General features: G+C 40.2%; 1 protein-coding gene across 10 annotated transcripts in view; it reads right to left on the bottom strand.

Moving 5' to 3' along the window:
- ICA1 (islet cell autoantigen 1) overlaps positions 1–11,756 on the bottom strand; it is a 145,647-nt gene extending 133,891 nt beyond the window's left edge. For 3 of the 10 annotated variants that reach the window (XM_060020460.1, XM_060020459.1, XM_060020461.1), the window contains exon 1: positions 11,261–11,507. The gene's annotated coding sequence lies outside the window, so the exon portion shown is untranslated. Of the gene's footprint in view, positions 1–11,260; positions 11,513–11,613 lie in introns of those variants that run through there. The other 7 variants (XM_060020457.1, XM_060020458.1, XM_060020455.1 and 4 more) reach the window with 4 other exon arrangements.
- Between the last annotated feature and the right edge of the window lie 9,340 nt (positions 11,757–21,096).

Below are 21,096 nucleotides of genomic sequence, written 5' to 3'. Positions count from 1 at the left end.
CACATGTCATTGAATCGAAGGTGCAAATCTGTTCACATTCCAACCTTCCTGAAACCAGGATGTGTTGTATAATCGATACCTTGTCAACTGTTTGGCAGTCATTTTTCCTTCTTCATGGAACATAAAATGGTAAAAGAGCTTATAAGCAATAGTTTCTTATATTTGATCAAATACAGAATAATTCTTTAAAACTAAACCTCTATAAAATTACACATCACTATTTGCCATAGACTTTTGGGGCTATTTGTATATAAGTGAACAGGAGAATCTGAAGTCAGGGGATGCCAAGTGCTGCCTGTGATGGGGAAGAAGTGCCATGGATGAGGAAGGTGCCCAGGGTTAGACGAACAAAGAAGTCAGGGCACCGAGCTGGCTTCCTACATAGCCTCTGGGCTGGGATTCTAAGAATCAGTAGTTGCTGGTCAGGGGAAGGGCAGGAGTGTGTGTGGATATGTGGGGAGGGTATTATACCAGGCAGAGGGAAAGCAATGAACAAATTGCTTCCACAGTAGAACTGCATGGTGTGTGTGTGCAACCAACTGTAAGCAGTTATGCATTCCTAGAACTTGCAGAACAGGAGCTGTGACCGGGGACACATGGGGACCAGTCTCTCCTGGAGGGTAGACATTTGATGCTGTCTATTTCAAATGCAGTGGTCACTTTCTATGTCCTGTCTTTGCTACATTTCCTAATTGACTTTCCGTAACAAATGTTGGATGCCTTTGGCAGATCTCTTGGGTTTAGCTTCCAATTGCAGGATACTAATTTATATAATTTTCTCCTCATTCCATCTTTCCGTTTTCTCAGAGATCAACTTCATCTAGAAATATTACCAGTTTTCAACAGTTGGTTTTGTTTCTCTGATGCATAACCTCAGAACTAATACAAGCTGTATAATTTAAGAGCCTAGAGGGAGTTGAGAAAACAATGGAATGAAGCCTCTTCCTTTTAAATTGGGGAACCTGTGATCCAGAGAGAGCAAAGCAAATCAGCTTCAGAGCCAGGGCTCAGATACAGGCTCCTGACAACTTGCCAAATGAAGAAACACACATTTGTCAGAGGTTCTAGGTGCCACATTAAAAAACAATTTATGTTTGTACTTTTTATTTTGTTCAATGTATTTTCATCTTTTTTTCCCAGAAGTTTACCTCTAGTCACTTTCTCTTATGTCTACAATGATTTTTATAATTTCCCATGTAGAGAAGGAAAAGTGTTTTAAATATAAATATTTAAATGGTTTCAGTAGAAATGGGGAGGAAAAACTAAAACAATTCCTCCCGGCATAATTAACTATATTTATTTTTATTATTATTTCAATCTTGATGCATCAAACTGTGTTCACACATAGTTGATAAAGAGAGATCCCTGTGGAAGGTGGGAAGTTGAATTATCTTCTATCCTTTCAAAAGCTAAACATTAATTAACGTAATGTGATTTTGACTAGCGTTTATGGGTGTTTTTCTATGTCTCAGATATCACAGCCTTCCTTTTCAGATTTTGATAGGGTTATGACTACTTGAGCATTCCATATAACTTTAAATGGATTCTGTTTCTAGCTGAGTTTGGGTCTCCTGCAAATGATTTTTGACATTTCATAAATTCACAAGCAAATGTGAAACACCATCATGATTTAATTTTATGAGTCATGCTTTAATTTTGTGAGTCAGCAAGTCCTACAGGAGGAAAGCAGAATTCTAACCTTATTCAAGGCAGCTAAAAGATAGATGATAGATGAGTTTTTATTTAAACCCTACACATGCAAGTTTGCATTTTCTGTTAATGAATTGGGGCTTAGGATATTTTTAAAATATTTTTAAATGATCGCTTACATTTCAAAACAGCTCAAGTATTATATACAGGCATTAATTAAGCTTAATAACTCCCTAACTCTATTAAAATCACATCCTGAAGTAAATATTTTTAACGCCAGTATAACTTGTCTCCCAATATGCTGCTCAATATAAAATCCGGGAAACCCACCACCATGCCACAAATCTGTCCCTCCTCCAAGTCACTTCACTATCTGGCCTCACTTGGCTCATCTGTAAAATAGTAGACTAGGCTAGCTGACATCTAGGATGCCCTCAGTCCCAAAACCATGAAGCTAATTTTAATTATTTTCAGAGATATTTACATCTAAGAGAAAGCTTAGAGATAATGAACACAACATCTTCCTTTTTAAAGATAAGGAATTTGGGTTTCTAGAAAGAGAGACTTTTCCAAGATCAGCTTAAAGATCAAGTTTAGGAGGAGGAATTCTGGGACTGAAACACTCATCAGCTGATTAGCAACCTGGTGCTTTCCTGAGTCTCTTCCTCTCTTCCAAGAGATGTCTCTCAAAGGAAAATATCAAATATAGTATCCCATATTTGAAGAAACGTTAAAAAAAAGCCAATGTATTCTCTAAAAAGCTTTCATCCTTAACATTAATATTAGTTAAAAATATTATGTCCCCACGAAACAAACTAAAATCAAAATAAACCGCAAACTCAAATTGCTCACAAGGGGCACAATCTAAGTCTTGCTCTTCTTTCTCTTGCTTACAGCCCTGCTTGCAAAGGAGGAGTAAGGGTGAATTTTGTGCTACAACAAAACTCATGATGGTAGTAATGACGAGGCTAGCATTGAACACAACAAACCTCAAGGAAATCTAAAAGAGCAAATAATACGAAATGGATTAGAAGACTGGAAACAGATAGGAACAAATAGGGTATCTTTGCTAAAGAAAGGATTTTAAAAAACCCTTGCTGTATAAATTATATTCACCCTTGATTTTATTTAGGTTGGTTTATGTAACTTTCAAATGTCAATTCAAATTTAGCATACGTATGGATTTTAATCTCTGGTACTTACAGTGGCTTTTTCTCTAAAAGCTTAATGTCACAAGGTGAAGAATGAAGGAACACCCTAGTCAGACAAAGGTCTCAATCAACTTCTGTCAAGAAATACTAGAGGCTTCAACTGCCAGCATAGAACATTATTAAATGATGGGAATACATGTTTTCCTTAAATTAAATTTTAAAACTGCATTTTATAATTGGGATAAATTTTTTTTATGAAAGATTAATCTGAGATAAACTAACTTTCTCATCCGAGACTGTGGTGTCCAGTACATCAGCCACTTGAAATATGGCTAGTTTGAAATATTTCAAACACACATGGCTATTGAGCAACTTGAAATATGGCTAGTTTGAAATCAGATATGCTTTCAAGTAAAACACACACTATAATCTGCAGACTTAGTAACCCCCCAAAAGTAAAATGTCTATTAAGAAATTTGTATTTTATACTCATTTATATTTTATGTTGATAAAATTATATGTATTTTATATTGATATATATGTATATTTAAATTTTATATAACTAGCTATATTATATATAAATATATATTTACATATTATATGTTATATTTAATTATGTTCATACTTATTTATATTTTATATATGTATTTTTATATTTTATGTTGAATAATATTTTGGATATACTGGGTTACATAAGTATATCATCTAATGCCCCCTGCTTCTTTTCAGTTGTTTCAATATGCCTCCTAGAATGTTTTAAATTACACATGTGGCTGCCCTTATATTTTTATTGGACAGCCTTGGTCTAAGGCATTAAACAAAGCAGCAAACAGCTAAAAATTAATTCCGTAACTCAGGTCATCAATCTTCTGTACAAATATAAATACCTTTAAACAGTTTTCTCCCCAGAATCTCTGACAATTATCCTGTCAGAGATGTCATTATAAAAATAAAATCTTATTTATATACATGTGTATGTATATATACAAAGACCATATATGTGTATATATACGTGTATATATAATCTTTTAAAATGAACTACAAAATGGCTACAATTCACATTTTCATAATAAGTTGCTTTAAAAAGGTCCAACTCTATATGCAAAATATACTGCTTTAAATCAGATTCACAGGAATGATTATGTGAAGTGGATGAACTACCTTTAGGCCATCAAAAGTGAGAATATAAGGACAATCAATCTCTCTCTCTCTCTCTCTCTCTCTATATATATATATATATACACACACACATACGCACATATATAAATACCTACAAATATAAAATGCATACGTATATTTATAAATGAAATATACATAACTCATATATAAATATGAATGGTTAATAATATTACAAGTGTGAAGGAAGAAGAAGAATGTGAATGTAGTGACGACACCTATATGAAATTACACATAAGCATAATGTCAACAATCAGAACAATTGGGGAGATACTACTGTTTACAAAGTTCTCTTTCTTTAAGGTTAAATTCATAATTGAAAGCCTCTTAAAGAGATGATCAAGTAATTTCTTAGGCCTCCCCAGGATCACTCAGAGATAGGAGAGAACTTACAGATCATTCAGTCCAATCTTCCCCTTTCATAGATGAGCCAACTGAGGCCCAGGATTGAAGGAAATTTCCCAAGGCACAGAGTAAGCTTTTTTCATTAGTTTTAAATTACTGAAACACACATACACCAGTACGTGGTTTATAAAATATCTATGCTGTGCACAGGTCCTGTAAACAAACCCACACAGCTCCTTTCTCTGGAAACGGCACGGATTCAAGGACTTTCCTTGGTAAAGTAGTGGCCCCTAAATCATGTTGGAGTTTGGGCTGGTTTAAGAGCAAGGGATGAAGGCAGCCCAGGCAGGGGAGGGAGATGCAAGAGGAGGACCTTTAAATAAAAGTCAGCAGCAAAGGGAAGCAGGCAGAAAGAGAGAGCTTTGCATTTTCACGTACCCCAATTAACAGAGCCACCCTTAGGTCATCTACTTGGTGTTATTTGAGAACTAATAAAAGATCCCTTTTCCAGGTTCTTGCTACTTTCTTAGGGAAGACATTTACTGGAATAAACAGCAGCAATAGTGCTGTTATTATTAATAGTGAATAAATTATTAACCATTATTAATAGCAAATAAGGCACAAGACCAATTATTTTGGTGGGAATCAGGAAAGACAGGTCCATTGGACATATACCTGGTAAGGCACGTAGAATAACCAGGTAGAACCACCAGGAAGTAGCTCAAAGGCACAGAGCTTCAGGTCAGGAGTGCAAAGAAGAGAGAAGCAGGAAACAGAAAGAGGCAAGTGGTTTGGTACCAACACAAAGTTTACGTACTTCACAATGTTGCCCATGCTGCCTACGGCAACACAGAGGAAAGAGTATTAGATACAAGGACACTCAACTCCTGGCCTTCAGGGAGCAGCAGGTAGAAGGAAAATCCCCAGGGTGGTGATGACCAGCCTCCCTCCTCATGCTCTATGCGGAATCACGGCCCTGGGCATTGTGCTGGGCCCCTTCTCTCATGGCTTCCACTCTTCATCACCACTACTCAGTTCTTTGGAACCATCCAGCACCATGACTATAACCACTGCTGTTCCTTTCCCTTCAGAAGGGACAGGTCTTACCCTTTTGCCCCTTCCCACCTTGGTCCATCTATTATCCCTTCTCTTTCAAGTTAATCAACCTCTCTTTCTGCCGTCAACCCATATCCTCCAACCTGTTTCTTCCTCCAGTTACCATCCTCTTCCTTCTCTTCACAAAGTTCTTCTACGCCCACACAGTCTGGTTCCTTTCTCCACCACACTAGAGAAAGGTTTTCACCAGGAGCCCAACTCAAGTTCTCTTCTCGCTTGACCTTTGACTAAGCTCCCCTCCTTGACTTCTCAGAAAACACTCTCTACACTTTGGTAATTTTTCAGTTTCCTTTGTTAGCTCCTTTTCCTCTGTGTGCAGTGATATCTTGAATATCATTGCTCTACAAGGTTCCAACCTTAGCCGTCTTCTATTACACTTTACTTGCTCCCTCTAGGTGATTTAATCCACTTCTGTGGCTTCAACCAACAGCTGTATGCCAACAAGTTCCAGAATTAAACACCTCTCCAGAGACTACAGTAGGGGGATCAAAATGTGGATTTGGTGCTCTGGAGAGGTATTTAACTCTCCATTTTCCTATGGTCATCTTCACCTGGATGTCCGATAGGCACTTCAAATTCAGGACCTCTAAAACTAAAATTATCTCTCTCCATCTCCACCCCCAAATGTTTCTTTTTTCTGTGGTCCCTATGTTAATTACCAGCACAAAATCTACTGAGTGGCCCAATTTGGAAACTTGACTTCTTTCTCGTCTTTAGCTGCTGGTCTCCAAGTTCTCTCCATTCTACCTCCTAAAAGGCTACTAAATACATCTTCTCCTTTCTAGATTCACAGCCAGGGCTTAGTCTAGGCCTTCAGAGGCAAAACCATCCCTGTATCTGCCCACTCCAATCTTTTACACCATGGTCTGAACTATTTCTATAATATGCAAATCTAATCACACCATCCTCCTACTTAAAACGCTTTAATTGCCTTCTCTTGTCCCTAGAGAAAGTCCAAACTTTGTAGCAAAAAAACCAAGCCCCTTCACATTCTGGCCCCTTCCCCAAAATGTTCACCTCGCACAGAACTATTCCTTCCGGTCATTTCAGAATGCTAGAACTTTCCTGAATACACTATCTCATTTCAAGGCTTTGCAAAGTTTCCCTCCATTTGAAGTGACCTCCCCTCCTTTGTCCAATTGGCCAAACTTAACATCTTATTTCAAGACTCTCAAATGTCACCTCCTCCGTGAAGTCTTCCCCAACCCAACACCTGCCCTCCTGCTCCACACTGATGCTAGTGGTGCCTTGCACTCCCATTATTCTCCTGTGATGAGCTGATTACATCTGCATGCCCCACACTAGCCTGGAAGTCCCTTGAAGGCAGGGACCCTAACTGGTTCATCTTTGCCTCCTTACACCAAGCACAGAACCTGAAACACAATAGGCCTTTAGTAAATATGTGCTGGACAAAGGGCAATCATTTTGTGCTACCATTTATGGGGCACTTTACATGTGTGAAGCACTTGGAGTTAATGCCCACACCAGAAGGGGATACAACCCCATTTTGCAAGTGAGAAAAAAAGCTTAGAAAGGTGAAATAATTTGCCCAAAGTCAACAGCTAGTAAATTCAAGGCTGCTTTTGACCTCTGAACTCCTGTTTCTAAGCACTCCACTCTACTCCTGGACCAAAGGGACTGGATACTGGGCTTGGTTTCTATAAAAACAATCTCTCCTAATCACAGGCTCAGGCTGTGTTAGCCCCAAATCCATTACCACCATGGTGCTTGTGCACAACAAAACCTTGCTGAAGACTCCTGGCGGCTATCAGGGTTCCTACCCATAAGAAGAGGGGGGCACCATTTATCACAATTAGCTCCTTGGTCCCTGGCTTAGGATGCGCTACCCCAGAAACATGCAGAGAAGGCTGGATTTCCCCCACGTATCATTAGGTTTCCATGCCCTACCCTGGGAACAGAGAAGTGGGTGGGTGTGAGTGATCATGATGATGGATTTTAATGCGTGCTCTGGGAAAATAGCTGCAAAACTTTACAGTCACTCGTTGTACAAATACACCACAGAATGAGAGGAACTTCCCACTCTCAAGTCTAGACTCTCAGGGCTAGCAATATACCATTATCTATATATTCATTGGTCCATCACTGAATATATATACCTCGTGTTTCCCACCCACAGTCATGCATTCAGTTGTCTTCTTCAGTCACCCTCTTTTAATTCTATGTAATTTCTGTTAAACGTATTCTAAAATTGACCTCTTTAATTTCCTCTAATTCTAATGACTTTTTAATGTCAGTCCCTTATTTTCTACTAATACCTCTACCGCCTCTCCACGACTATAGAGCACATAATTGAAATCAGTCCTGTGCTTACGTTGATTAATACATTTAAGCCTCTCAATTCACAGGTGATCAAACTTGCCCAAGGTCACTCAGCTAATGAGGGATACACATGCACACTGGGCTCCAGGCATGAGGACTATTTGCCAGTATTCTTTCCCTCTGTATACCTGGGTACTGTGTGGTGAACTCTCTCTCTCCACTCCCAACCTTTTCTGACCTGCCAAATTCCTACTGGCCCTTTAAGGCTTAACTCAAGGGTCACCTCCTCCACAAATCTCAGGTTTTCTCTGCTCTCTCTCCTGTCAGTTGGGTACCTCTGCCCTGGGCTTCATTCCCTCCCCACTTTTCCTGAAATGTAATTGTCACCTGACCCCTTGATCTCCCTCACTAGGCTGCAGGCTCCTCCAGAGCAGTGTAGAGTCTGGGTCTTGTCTTGGGATTCCCAGTTCTGGAACAATGCATGGCATATAACACACACATAACAAATGCTTGCTGAAAACTCAGTAGTGACCCCACTCCTCTGATTTGGCCAAAGTCCTGATGAAGGACATCATCTGACTTAGGAGGAGAGACTTCCTATCATGAGCAATGCCATTTTCTCAGCTTTCCATGAACTCATTCTCTCCCTAGGTTTACACTGAGACAAGTAATTACCATTAGTTGAGGAATTACTACCTCTCAGACTGACATGAATGCTTCGTGCACAGTATGCTTATTCTGACAACACTGTCCAGTGGACATCATCCTCGTTTTATGGATGAAGCTCAAAATCAGTTACTTATCCTAAGTAACTGGCCTACAGTCACAGAGAAGAAAGGCTTTGTTTTAAAAGAATATATAGGGCTTCCCTGGTGGTGCAGTGGTTGAGAGTCCGCCTGCTGATGCAGGGGACACGGGTTTGTGCCCCGGTCCGGGAAGATCCCACATGCCGCAGAGCAGCTGGGCCCGTGAGCCATGGCCACTGAGCCTGCGAGTCCGGAGCCTGTGCTCCGCAACGGGAGAGGCCACAACAGTGAGAGGCCCTCGTACTGCAAAAAAAAAAAAAAAAAAGCTTAAGTAACTTGCTCAAGGTCACATGGCTAATTAAGTGTTGCAGCTGGGGTTCCAATTCTGCTCTATTGGGATCCAAAACCTGTCCTCTGCCCAGCCTCCATGGCATTAAATATGATGGTGGTATAAAACGTGACAGCTTGAGGAAAAAAATGTTCCTCCTGTAGGTATCAGTATTGGAGTTAAGGGCTTTGCTGAGGCAGATTCTGGATGGGGGTGAGGATGGGCATGAGGTTAATTAATTAGTGATCTATGTTGACTCATGGACAAAAACATACAGATAGCATCCTTGTCCATGGTTCCCATAAATCTGATAGTGCAGATGGAATAAAAAGGACATTAGTAGCCGGCGCACTGATCCTAAACGTTGCCACCTACCCTCAGGCTTCTAGATGTGGGGCTCAACCAATAAAGAGGAAAAATCCTTCCTGATCCTTGTGGCCTATTAACTTCACCGCCTTCTCCTGTATGAGGTTTCTATAACTTAAAAGTTCACACCAATACAGGTTTACCCTGCCTTGTCATTTCACAGTTGCCACACTTCTCTTCCTCTGATAAAACTGCCTGCACCTGAAAAAAAAATGTACTGTTTAGTCAAATACACTGAAAATGCAGCAGTTTTGAAGGTTTTCTTTTGAGTAACAAAATTGTCCATATTTTTTCATAAGGTTGATGCGGAGAGAAATGCATGGTAATAAAGATGCTCAGAGAAAGCAGTCAGATAGGGTCTCAGGTGGACCAAATGAAGCAAAGACAGCTATAAAATAAACTTGCTCTCTAGGCATTTACCATCCAGTGTCTTTAGCATGTAATGCCCTATGGATGGAGTGTCCAAGGTCAGTTTTTTTAGCCTTGGGTCTCTCTACTATTACAATGAGTACTCAGTAGCTTAACTGTCATTTTCTAAAGATTCATCTTTAATGACAGTACAACTCTTTACCTATGTAATGCAAAAAAGATCCAATTAGAAAGCTACATCTCCTTAAATTAAATATATACATGGCAGTCTGAAACCAAACAATGATAATCGAAATATTAAGGATTATAAACTGATTTTGCCCCTATGGTATTCTCTACACACGATGTTTCAAAATAAAGACTGCAACCTAAAACAACAAAAACAAAAAGAATGGTTTGAAAATTCACTCAAAAGTAAAAAATGTGTGTTTTAAACAGAAGGTAAGAAATTGAGTCTGGAGCACAGATTTCAAACTAACAAGCGTTCCCTATTTCATTCCCCCACCCCAAGGAACAGTTCAGATCTCAGAAAAACTAAAGGTCCACAGAAACCAACCTGATATTTTTCTGGTGAGGCTTTACTGAAATGTTTAGACATGAACATGTTTGCAATGAGTCATAATTTATAGGACCTTAATGGCCAATGCCTTATGTGCGTTTCTTCCTACATTCAATAGCATTTTCAAACCAGCTGGTGGTACATTTTCCAGGCCCTGATAATTTGTATAAAGTTACCAGATCTCAGTTACTAAGGCTGCCACCCAGCACCCTTTCTCGTGATAATTTTTTATGCTATCTAAACAGAAGAGAACCTGATTCCCTTTTTGAACTAGAACTCTCCCCCAACCAGCCAGTTAATGCCTTTCGCCAGAGAAAGGGCGCACGCACTATTTTTAAGACCCCCAAAGAGAAGTTGAGGGGCCTTCGGGGCACTCCAAGTAAGAAGGCAATGGGAAACGTTAATGGGGAGCCGCTCTGGGCAAAGGCAGACGCAGTAACAGGATATGTTCCTTTCTAGAGGAAGCAGGAGCTGCGATAGCCGCGAGGCAGGAAAGGCGGTGTCAGCAGCACCTAAAGGAAACGGGCGCGCCAGGGTTGGCCAGGACCTGGCCTGCGTAGGGACTCTCGCTCCAGTCGGGTCCGAGGTTGGTGAGCACTTCGCCCGCGGGAGATCAAGCTCAGGCCTCCCGGTACTAGTGGTTATAAAGAGTACCCATCTGCTCCCTGCCACCTCCGCCAAAGACGGGCTAAAGGAAGAGAAAAAGCAAACACCAGGAGCCGCGGCAGGTGAACTCGTCAACAAGTCAGCCCCGGACGCAAGTCCCTGTCCAAGAAGGACCTCGGGGTCCTGGGGCCGGAGGCGTTGGGAAGGCGAGGCACTGCGTGGGTGGGGTGGGTGGGCGGGGAAGGGGGTGCTGCAAACGCCGGGTCCAGAGATGGGGCTGGAGCGCGGAACGTTTCCCTCCGCGCCCCACCGGGGCTGACGCGCGCTCTCGAGGCGCGCGCGCATCCTCCAGACCTTCCCAGGCCCCAGGGCGGCGGCGGGGAAGGGGAAGGGGCTGCGGCGGTTCTTGCACAGGGACAGGGGGGCAGGAGGAGGCGACCTGCTTGTCACCGGCGCCCGCGGAGGGCTGGCAGCCCCAGGCCCCCGACCGCCCCGGCTGCCGGGCGTCTCCCAATGCAGCCTGCAGCCCGCCCAGCTCGCCCTCGCCACGGCCCCGTAGGGCAGGTACCTCGGAGCCTTGGCCCCTAGGAGCCTCCCGGCCGCGATCCGAGCGTCCCTCCAGCTCCCTCATCCGACGTCGGCGTCAGCAGAAGGCGAGGGAAGGGGGCGGGGGGAGCGCAGGAACCGGCCCTTCCTGCGGCGGTCGCCGCCAGCCGGAATAGCAGCCGGCGGAACCCGTGAGCGCCGCAGCGCAGCGCAGTGGCCGGGGGGAGCGGGCGCCTTCGCCTCTCCGCGAGCGCCGGGGGCCGGGGCCCCGCCGTCGTCTCCCCTCCCCGCTTCTCCCCTCCGAAGAATCCCCGGCGGGCGGCCCCTCCCAGCAAGACCCAGGGACCCAGAGGAGGGAGAGGGCGATGGCCTCACCTTGTTTGGGGCGGGTCCGGGATTGGGGGAGTGAGTCTCCCTCTCTCTATTCCCTGGGGTCTTTCCTCGACCCCCATCTCCTAGGGTACACCCCGCTCGGATCTGCCGCCCAGGGTGACCCCGCCCCTGCTCTCCCGCAGGTGTGCCACGTGTCCAAATCATTTGCGTCACAATGACCTGGCCTACAGGTGGGAGCAGCAGCGAACGCCCCGGGGTTCCCACTGTGCTGTGCTTAGCGCGTGCTGCTTGCTTCCACTGCAGACTGCCCTGGCTTTAGAGGACAGGAGACTTCATGACTTCAATGCCAAGGAAAGTTACAGAGCCCTGTACCTGGGAATCAAGTTTGGGCTTAAAGTAAAGAGGCTCTGTGAAAAAAAAAAAACTGTATATGTATTTTTCATTCCCATATATTCATATATCTTTTATACTTAAGTTACTGACGCTTATAGTAATTTCATCTTCTCTTATTCTTTGTTATCAGGAAAGAACCAAACACTACTTTTTTGAGTACCCTGCAGTGATCATATGAACAAATGGTGTTGGAATAGTTCCTTCTTAAAATCATCTATGTTGAAAAGCAGTCCCAATGTGCTATGACTCATCCCTGATTGTGTTATATATTTATTAAAAAGTTCATTGAATAGTCACTGATTGAAACAATTTAACAGGGTGGAACGAAAGATGATTATTGAGTAATGATACAAACAAGTCTGAAATTCACAGGTGACAAGAATGGGATGCTTGTTCTGTGCCAGGCATATGCTGTATACTTTACATTTAATCCTTACAGCAACCCAGTCCTGTGGGTAGAGTATTATCCCTATTTTACAGATGAAAACACTGCCCAGAGTACCATAAAGGCATTCAGCCAATAGGATGTTGAGCAGAAGTTTGACTCCAGGGTTGTCTGAACCAAGAGATTTAGTTTAATCTCAAGGTAGAAAGGTGTCTGACCAAGATGCAAAGTGAAAAAGTATAGGAGAAGATGTTGATATTTTAATAGAAAGGTAATAAGATGGTACAGCTCCAGGAATTTATATAACTTTTAAAGTTGACATTATTCTTTGGATATATTCTTTGAGGCTTCTGTTTGTCACAGATGGATTTGAGCCTGTCCCAGTAGGGCACAAAATATGGAGCTGAGCAAATATCAAGGCCTTGAGAAATGGTTATGAATAAACAAATACTGATGAATAGGATCTACAAAATAGCAAATTGATAAAAACCTGAGATTCAGGAGAAATTTGGGGAGAGAAAAACATTGCTCCTATATATTTGACATTTATAAGAAACATTCATATGAATCTGTTGACAACACAAGGCAAATGATTATCCTGTTTGTAAAAAGGAAAAAAGGAAAAAAATCCTTTTAAAATGAGAAAAAAAAAACCTTCCTTGCAAAAGAGAGATGATTAAGATATTTTGTTTTAAAATATTTGATTCCAAGTACCAATAACTTATGTGTTAAAACCTAGTTTAGGGAGTTTAAAAGAAACAGATTATTTTTAACAGAATGAAGTGCTATTTCTATCATAGTAGGTGCTCAATAAATGTTGGCTGAATGTATCAATCAGTAATCACAGCACTGAGAGAGAAATAAATCACAACATTTCCTGATTCTAATGTTCTCCTTTCCACCAATGGTGATTTACTAGTTACATGAAAATGTGTTAGAAACCCTATTTGTCAAAGGCTGGCTTTGTGGCAGATACTTACATTTGTTAATGAGCCAAATCTAGATATCTAGAGCCAGTAGAATGGCAGGTTGCTTGTGTGTTCAAAGTATCTCCTCAAGATGCAGATAATTAGAACACAGGCACTGGGGAAAGTGAGCAAGAAAGCTGATTTATGGAACTAATTACTCAGGTTTCCTTTTACCTTACAAAAGGTCAAGGTGGAAACCTGGGCCATGAGTCTAATAACCTATCATGGAGGCTAAAAGCGGTTTCTAAAACAATGTCTAAAAGTGAACAGACATGTGATACTGTCTAGTCAACATGGCACTGAGATTCCTTGGGCTCCTAGAGTTTAAGATAAAGCTTTAAATGACTTTTCATCATTATTTGTGTTGTCCTAACATTTGGGATAATACTTGAGGGAGGAAATAATAAACTGGTGCTCATCCTACATTGCCACAGTGAGTACTTTTCCTTCCCACTTAAAAAACTGCTCCATCTATAACACTTTCATTGTTTCCGGGTATCAAGTTGTTGTTTCAATCTTGCAGAGCACCCACAATGTGCTAGTGAGAACTGGAAACAATTTCTAAGAAGAGAACGGCTGTTGAATGATGGAATCTTAAATTGTGAAAGAAATAATGTGCATTTTCCAGAGTGTAACAGGATCACAAAGAAACTTTTCCACAGAAAAAATCCGTACATATTCAATGAGTTTTTTGAGGGCTTCCCAGTTTCCAGATGTGTTAACAGGACCACATGAATTAGAATTGTGTTAGGCTGCCATTAACAGAGACCCAGAATAACAGTGGTTTAAATGAGATAGAGATGATTTTCTCTCACTTTAAAAGAATTGGAAAGTAGGCTGTCCAAAGCTGTGTGGCCTCTGCTAGGTCCTCGGGGTGTTGCCCTCCTTTCCTTCTATTCCACCATTCATAGCAAAGCAATATTGCTTAAAGGTATATCCAAGCTAGGATGTGGAGAAATGGGAAACTTCATATATTGCTGGTGGGAATATAGAAGGATGCAGACAATTTGAAAAATGGTCTCGCAGTTCCTCAAATGACTAGAGTCACCGTACGACCCAGCAATTCCACCCCTACGTGTATATCCAAGAGAAATGATGACCTATGCCCACACAAAAACTTGCACATATAGCAACATTATTCGAAACAGTCAAAAGGCGAAAACAATCCAACTGTCTATCAGTGGATGAATGAATAAACAAAATATAGTGCAGTGGAATATTATTGGGCCATGAAAAGGAATGAAATACTGTTACATGCTGTGACTTGGATGAACCTTGAAAATATGCTAAGTGAAAGAAGTCAGCCACAAAAGTCCATGTATTATATGATCCCATTCATATGAAAATCTAGGATAGGGAAACCTACAGAGACAGAAAGTAGACTGGTGTTTGCTTAGGACTGGAGAGAAAAAGAAAACATACATATCAACTTATATACATGCATTAAAATGTAAATATGGATATATATAGACACAAATTATTCATCTATATATAATGCAAAATATTTTAGTGCACTGTTGATATTTTTAACGTTCTGAATGCTCCTTAGGCTCTCAGCCAATAAGAGCAAGTGAGGCAGAATGCCCTTGTGCCTCTTGGTGAATGGCCGCCATAATGCAAATATGTGCTCTACCATTCATCCAGGCAGATATTTACTGTTTTCTACAGCTCTGAAATCCTTTTATTTTGACTCATCTTTGACAGCATCATCTATACTCTTGGTACCTGTCCAAGAGTAAGCTGCTGAGATAGAGCTTAAGCTATTATTATTACCAATGTGTTTAATAAGAGCTATACATGCGAATCTCTCGAAAGCTCAGTTCATTAATAAGAAAAACACTTTTTCTTCAGAGTTGCTAGGAGATTAAAATTAAGATAATCTTTAAAGTAAATTTTGGAAAAAATGACATTTTAAAAATTATTATTAAATTTGTTGTCTGATTTTTATTGGTGATAGAAATTTAAAGAAGGGTTAAGCTACATTTTATGGGCAAAAATAAAGTTATTTACTGTATTGTGTAATACAGATATTAGATGTACTCAAGAATATGTACTAAATATCTTGACCAATTTTGGTTTAATTCTTGTGATCAGTTGTGCTCTCTACATAGCAAAACAAAGCTTCTATTATACTCTCAGCAGGTTTAGTTATATCTTTATGCAAATTTGTGTGCGCATGTGAAAATAGAACAAATGTTTAATTAAAAGCATTAGCTGTTGTTAATTAATAACTTCCTTTCCCTTCAAAATTAAAGCTACAATGAAGAGAGGAGGCTTATTTTACACTAAGGAGACATTGCCACACCAGCTTGGATTTATGTATAAATAATACAACTTCCCACACCTCCACCCCAGTATCATTCACTGGAACTTCTGCAAGAAAAATGCTGGTGATGGCATCAAAAAGGGACACCTCATTCACTGCAGGTGGAGAATTTCATTTTATCATGTGCCATCCAGTATAATCCTGCTTCTCACTAGGAACTGTGGTGGGATTTGGGTAAACCTTAGCCCAGAGTTCATAGCCGTGCCTTGGTCTTGGCAGATTTAGGGCTAATGACCCCCTCAAAGGGTCACTGTCTAATAAAGAACAGGACTTAACTGAAAGATTAGGATGGAACTCTCTAGGTCTTTGGTATCTCCCTTTCTGTGCACAGGTGGGAACCTAGTTCCCCAACCGGGGATCGAACCTGCGTCCCCTGCATTGGAAGGCGGATTCTTTACCACTGGACCACCAGGGAAATCCCATTGATCATCTCTTTATATACCTTTTTGCTATCTGTATACCATCTTTGGTGAGGTGCCTGTTCAGAATTTTTGCCCATTTATTAACTGGGTTGTTCATTTTCTTATTGTTGCATTTTAAGATTTCTTTATATAATTTAAATAACAGTCTTTATCAGATGTATTTTTGAAAATATTTTCTTCCAGTTTGTGGCTTGTCTCCTCATTCTCTTGATAGTGTCTTTTGCAGAGTAGAAGTTTTTAATTTTAATGAAATCCAATTTACCCATTTTTTCCCATGGATTATGCCTTTGTAGTTGTATCTAAGAAGTCATCACCAAACTCAAAGTTATCTAAACTTTCTCCTATGTTATCTTCTAGAAATTTTATAGCTTTCTGCTTTACATTTAGGTTTATGATCCATTTTGAGTTAATTTTTGCAAAAGGTACAAAGTCTGTGTCTAGATGCACATTTTGGCCTATGGATATCCAGTTGTTCTAGCAATCATTTCTTGAAAAGACTATCCTTTCTCCATTGAACTGCCTTTATTTATTTGTCAAAGATCAGATAACTATAAGTGCAAGTGTCTACTTCTGGACTTTGTTCCATTGATCTGTCTATTCTTTTGCCAGTACCACATTGTCTTAATCACTGTAGCTTTATAGTAAGTCTTGAAGTCAGGTAATGTCAGTCCTTCAAATTTGTTCCTCTTTTTCTTTGATCCTCTCCAACAATATTGTTGGAAAAAATCAACCTAGAGTTACCAGTGAAAAAATATTAAAAAGCAAAGTCAACTTTTTCAGATGTACAAAGCTAAAAGTTTCATCACCAACATACCTGCATCTCAAGAAATTCATTAATGATTTTGAATAAATTTTATTATATAATCACATTGTATGTATTTCAAAGTTGCAGTCTTTATTTGTCATGCAGGTGTTTGGTCTGCAGACTCTACTTGTTTGGAATCCGAATCCCATGATCCTTTGTATTAACACCAAAGACTATCACAGTCCTGTGACTCACAGATTGAGAATCATTGTTTTAGAATATAAACTTCATGAGATATTAAGATATAATTCAACATCATAGGGGAGATGGATTAATTAGGATAAACGCTGGGCTATAATAATATTTAAAGAATATAGTGGCTTAAACAATATTGAGCCTTATTTCCTTCTCATAAAACAATCCACTCAGGTGGACCAGGTCAGTACAGCAGATCAGGTGGTCAGGGATTCAGGCTCTTTGTTATCCTCAAAGTATTGCCCTCACTGCATGGCCAAAGAAGCTGCAACCTGTGGGAAAGGGGGAAGGCAAGGGTGAGGGTGTGTTTCCTTCAAGGGCATGACCCAAGTTACACACAAGTTTTTCAGTCACATCCTATTGGCCAGAACCTGGTCACATGGCCATGCCTTGTTGTAAAGGAAGCTAGAAAATATAGTCTTCAGCTGGGCAAGAAAAGAAGAATAAATATTTGAGAAATGATTAACAGTCTCTGCCAAAGCAAGTAAGTGATGGAGTTAAAAGTAGAAGGGGAAAAGTGCATCTGATTGGGAATTAGGAAATAGGGGTTATAGTCCTAATTCAGCCTTACTCCATTATTAACCCAAATGTTTGGCCCATGCTTCACCTGAATTACCCTTACTATCTGCACAGAGAAACTAAGTCCGCGCACCACAGCTACTGAGCTCGCTTATCTCTAGAGAGTCCACGTGCTGCAAACTACAGAGCCCACACACTCTGGAGCCCTTGCACCACAACGACAGAGCCCACACTACCTGGAGCCTGCACGCCACAACTAGAGAGAGAAAACCCACACACCACAACTAGAGAGAAGCCCGCACGCCCCAACGAAAGATCCCACATGCCCCAGTGAAGATCCTGCATGCCACAACTAAGACCAGACGCAGCCAAAAAATAAAAAAAAATATTTAAAAAAAATGATCAACATCATACCTCCCTAAGAAACTGCAAATTAAAACGAGACACCACTGCACACCTACTAGAAACCAAAACACTAAAAAACACCAAACAGTGGTGAGAATGTGGAGCAAAAGGAACTCTTATTCATTGCTGGTGCAAATGGAAAACGATACAGACACTTTGGAAGATAGTCTGGCAGTTTCTTATAAAACTAAATATGCTCTTACCATATGAACCTGCAATTGCACTTCTTAGTATTTATGCAAATGGGTTGAATACATGTCATGAACCTCCACATGAACGTTTATGGCAGCTTTATTCACAATTGTCCAAAATTGGGAGAAACCAAGATGTCTTTTTTTTTTTAACATCTTTACTGGAGTATAATTGCTTTACAATGGTGTGTTAGTTTCTGCTTTATAACAAAGTGAATCAGTTATACATATACATATGTTCCCATATCTCTTCCCTCTTGTGTCTCGCTCCCTCCCACCCTCCCTATCCCACCCCTCTAGGTGGTCCCAAAGTACCGAGCTGATAGCCGCTTCCCACTAGCTATCTATTTTACGTTTGGTAGTGTATATATGTCCATTACACTCTCACTTTGTCCCAGCTTACCCTTCCCCCTCCCTGTATCCTCAAGTCCATTCTCTAGTAGGTCTGTGTCTTTATCCCCGTCTTACCCCTAGGTTCTTCATGACCTTTTCTTTTTTTTTCTTAAATTCCATATATATGGGTTAGCATACGGTATTTGTTTTTCTCTTTCTGATTTACTTCACTCTGTATGACAGATTCTAGGTCCATCCACCTCATTACAAATGACTCAATTTTGTTTCTTTTTATGGCTGAGTAATATTCCATTGTATATATGTACCACATGTTCTTTATCCATTCATCCAATGATGGACACTTAGGTTGCTTCCATCTCCTGACTATTGTAAATAGAGCTGCAGTGAACATTTTGGTACATAACTCTTTTTGAATTATGGTTTTCTCAGGGTATATGCCCAGTAGTGGGATTGCTGGGTCGTATGGTAGTTCTATTTGTAGTTTTTTAAGGAACCTCCATACTGTTCTCCATAGTGGCTGTATCAATTTACATTCCCACCAGCAGTGCACGAGTGTTCCCTTTTCTCCACACCCTCTCCAGCATTTATTGTTTGTAGATTTTTTGATGATGGCCATTCTGACTGGTGTGAGATGATATCTCACTGTAGTTTTGACTTGCATTTCTCTAATGATTAATGATGTTGAGCATTCTTTCATGTGTTTGTTGGCAATCTGTGTATCTTCTTCGGAGAAATGTCTACTTAGGTCTTCTGCCCATTTTTGGATTGGGTTGTTTGTTTTTTTGTTATTGAGCTGCATGAGCTGCTTGTAAATTTTGGAGATTAATCCTTTGTCAGTTGCTTCATTTGCAAATATTTTCTCCCATTCTGAGTGTTGTGTTTTGGTCTTGTTTATGGTTTCCTTTGCTGTGCAAAAGCTTTTAAGTTTCATTAGGTCCCATTTGTTTATTTTTGTTTTTATTTCCATTTCTCTAGGAGGTGGGTCAAAAAGGATCTTGCTGTGATTTATGTCACAGAGTGTTCTGCCTATGTTTTCCTCTAAGAGAAAACTCTAAGAGTTTGATAGTTTCTGGCCTTACATCTAGATCTTTAATCCATTTTGAGCTTATTTTTGTGTACGGTGTTAGGGAGTGTTCTAATCTCGTACATTTACATGTAGCTGTCCAGTTTTCCCAGCACCACTTATTGAAGAGGCTGTCTTTTCTCCACTGTATATTCTTGCCTCCTTTATCAAAGATAAGGGGACCATATGTGCGTGGGTTTATCTCTGGGCTTTCTATCCTGTTCCATTGATCTATATTTCTGGTTTTGTGCCAGTACCATACTGTCTTGATTACTGTAGCTTTGTAGTATAGTCTGAAGTCAGGGAGCCTGATTCTTCCAGCTCCATTTTTTGTTCTCAAGATTGCTGTATTTTAATAGGTCAGTAGATAAACAAACTGTGGTACCTCCATACAGTGGAATGTTAATCAGTGTTAAAAAAGAAATTTGCTATTAAAAGACATGGAGGAACCTTAAAAACATACTTCTAAGTGAAAGAAACCAGTCTGAAAAGGCCACATACTGTATGACTCCAATTATATGACATTCTGGAAAAGGCAATACAATGGAGACAGAAAAAAAAAATCAGTTGCCAGCGGCTTGGGTGGAGGGAAGGAAGGATAAATATTTTTTTCCCTAATATCCAGTATTTGAGTGACATTATCTGTTTTACTTATTTCAGGTAGGAGCATACATCTGATCTCCGTTACTCTGTCTTGATCAGAAGTAGAAGTCCTTCCATTAATAAGTTAACAGTAACTTTGTATTATGTATTTTCTTGGTCAATATTATGTGTATTACTACTATTTTGTGGGGGAGAGTCTAGGAATTCTTTAATATTGAAGAAGGGTCCTCATGAACACTCCAACTGAAAAGTGGGCAAAGGCCAGGGACAGACAATTCACAAAAGAAGAAATTATAATAGTAAAAAATTTAAAAAGCCATTTTTCAATAAAAAAAACTTTCAACTTAAAAGATTTTTGTTTATCATACTGGCAAACATGAAAAATATAATTTTCAGTGTCGATGAAGATATGGACAATGCCATACTCTCATAAACTGAGGATAAAAACAAAATTTTTGCCAGTATTATTGAGAAATAATTGATATACATCACTGTATAAATTTAAAGTATACAGCTTGATGGTTTGATTTACATATATTGTGAAATGATTACCACAATAGGTTTAGTTGACATCCATCCTCTCCTATAGGTAAAATAAAAATTAAAAAAATTCTCTTTGTGATGAGAACTCTTAGACTCTATTCTCTTTAACAACTTTCCTATATATCATAGAGCAATCTTAGCTATAGTCATCATGTTGTATATTACATCCCTAGTACTTACCTATCTTATAACTGAAAGTTAGTACCTTTTGATCACCCTCCTCCAATTTCTCCTCTTCCCACCCTTTGCTTACAGTAACCACAAGTCTGATCTCTTTTTCTGTGAGTTTGGTGGTTTTGGTTTTTGGATTTTTTTAGATTCCACATGTAAGTGAGATCATATAGTACTTGTCT

The sequence above is a fragment of the Delphinus delphis genome, chromosome 9, assembly GCF_949987515.2.
Source record: "Delphinus delphis chromosome 9, mDelDel1.2, whole genome shotgun sequence".
Taxonomy (NCBI): Eukaryota; Metazoa; Chordata; class Mammalia; order Artiodactyla; family Delphinidae; genus Delphinus; species Delphinus delphis.
Note: the sequence above shows the minus strand (reverse complement) of the source record. Positions and strands in the feature narration are given on the sequence as shown.